This window comes from Vigna radiata, chromosome 9, assembly GCF_000741045.1.
Source record: "Vigna radiata var. radiata cultivar VC1973A chromosome 9, Vradiata_ver6, whole genome shotgun sequence".
Lineage (NCBI taxonomy): Eukaryota > Viridiplantae > Streptophyta > Magnoliopsida > Fabales > Fabaceae > Vigna > Vigna radiata.
The window spans coordinates 20,651,186-20,653,095 of NC_028359.1; the positions used below are offsets into that span (position 1 = coordinate 20,651,186).

Here is a 1,910-nt window from a genome sequence, read left to right on the forward strand (position 1 = left end):
AACTGACTTTTAAAAAATATATGCTAAACTAATTAATTTAAATAATGCTTAAAATCCTCCTAAAAAATAGAATATGAATATATTTTTATTTAACAGTTTTGATTCTTTCAACCAAATGCTGTTTGAGTCACAAAATTCCAATAAGCTCTGATACCATGTAAGATAGAGAGGATCGAGAGAGAAGAAGGAAAACTGTAAATCTGATTATTGTCAATTATGAAACACAGTCATAACCTATACATAGAAAGAAAGGTAACCGATAAAAACAGAATCAGTTATTGTTTGTTAATGTTGTCTTATCAAAGAACATTAACATATGTTAGAAGCTCATATAGAATACATATAGAGTTTAGTTCATGGGAGAGATTAAGGATACTTAGTACTAATGACATATAAGAGATTATGATAACTCTCATTTTACAACTTAAAAACCATAGTACATGCACACAAATACGTCTCAGCATAAGCAGAGAAACGACAAATGACATGTCTAGAGATGCAGTGCTCAATTTCCAACTTATCCATGGAGCATCTTTCTCTAAAAATAAACTCATGTCAAATTTATTCATGAAAAACCCTTCAAGAACTTAATTTAAAACAATTCAAACCTCCTAAAGCAACACGCATCTCCTGTATGAATACAAGAGCAACACTTATTCACAAACAACTTTATGTCTTGAGAACCATTCACGTTTCCTATAGGTATATAGGAAAACTTTATTCATGAACAATGCACTTCTACACAAAGAAAAAGCCCTCTATTTATTGATAGTTGTAGTCATGTCTCTATCAGTTCCTTCTTTGAGTCTCCTGATTCCCTGCAACTTGAATATTTTTAAAAGAACTATGTTTAGAGAGTGGAACAATGTAAATTTGTTTATAACCTTTAAATTGGTTTTACTATGGCATGAGAAAAACTGACTAACAAAAATTTGATAGTCTAAACTAGTATTAAAATTCTAGTTAGCCTCAATGCTTTATCAACCTTTTATGTCTGAACTTTCCTTTCCTTTCAATCTTTCAAAATAAACTTGTAATGTTATCATTTATTATATTAAGATCCATGCTTAAATACAAGAAGGAAAATAAAACTCACTAACATTCCATGTCTTCTCTATTGGCGTGATTACTGATGTGCTTAATAAAGGAAGAAAACGTGTTTTTGTTAGCAAAATAAACCTTTATGTGAAGAAACTTACTCACTTCCAATGTATTTCCTGGAAACAAAAACACTACAATTTATAGACTTCATTTTAGTTTTTCATCTCCAACCCTTAAACTATGCTATCAAGATACAATTATTACCTATTAACCAATACAATATAAACTTCTGACCCTTATACACTAAAACTGATAAAACTCCAATACAAATTAACTACCACAAAACAACCTATTTAAGTTTACCTAACAAAACTCTTCCATAAACTTAAATGCTTCTTCATCTCGATTATTTTACTCTTCATCCGTTTTGCCACGTTCAGTGCACATTGTGCTTACTCCTTTCAATAATAGTTGGGCTCTTCACTATCTTCGTAGATGACTTGCTCTTCCCTTTGATCCACTTATTCTTCCTTTTTGCTGACTTGTACTTCACTCTCACTACGGTCGACTTGTTCTTTGAATTTTCAGTGGCTAACTTGTTCTTGGGCTCTTTGTTATCTCATCAGTATCTAACCTATTCTTACCTAGGTTCATATTAATAGTCCAAGTTCCTTTTATGTTGTCCACTCGCTCCACCAAACTATATATCTAGACTATCCAGACAATCTAGACTCTCCACCAAGCTACTCAGCTCTCCACCGTGTTAAATTATATTAATAATTAACATTGGTTCATGTAATGTAAAGTATAACTTTGATGTAAAGATTCTAATGTGATGATTATTAGAATATAAGGTATTAAAGTTATTG

General features: G+C 31.0%; 1 protein-coding gene across 2 annotated transcripts in view; it reads right to left on the reverse strand.

Annotated features, from left to right (window-relative positions):
• Window positions 1–415: 415 nt before the first annotated feature.
• The window catches only part of LOC106773505, a 13,746-nt gene continuing 12,251 nt past the window's right edge, over window positions 416–1,910 (reverse strand). For both annotated transcript variants that reach the window (XM_022786346.1, XM_022786345.1), the window contains exon 10: window positions 416–824. The gene's annotated coding sequence lies outside the window, so the exon portion shown is untranslated. The remainder of the gene's footprint in view (window positions 825–1,910) is intronic.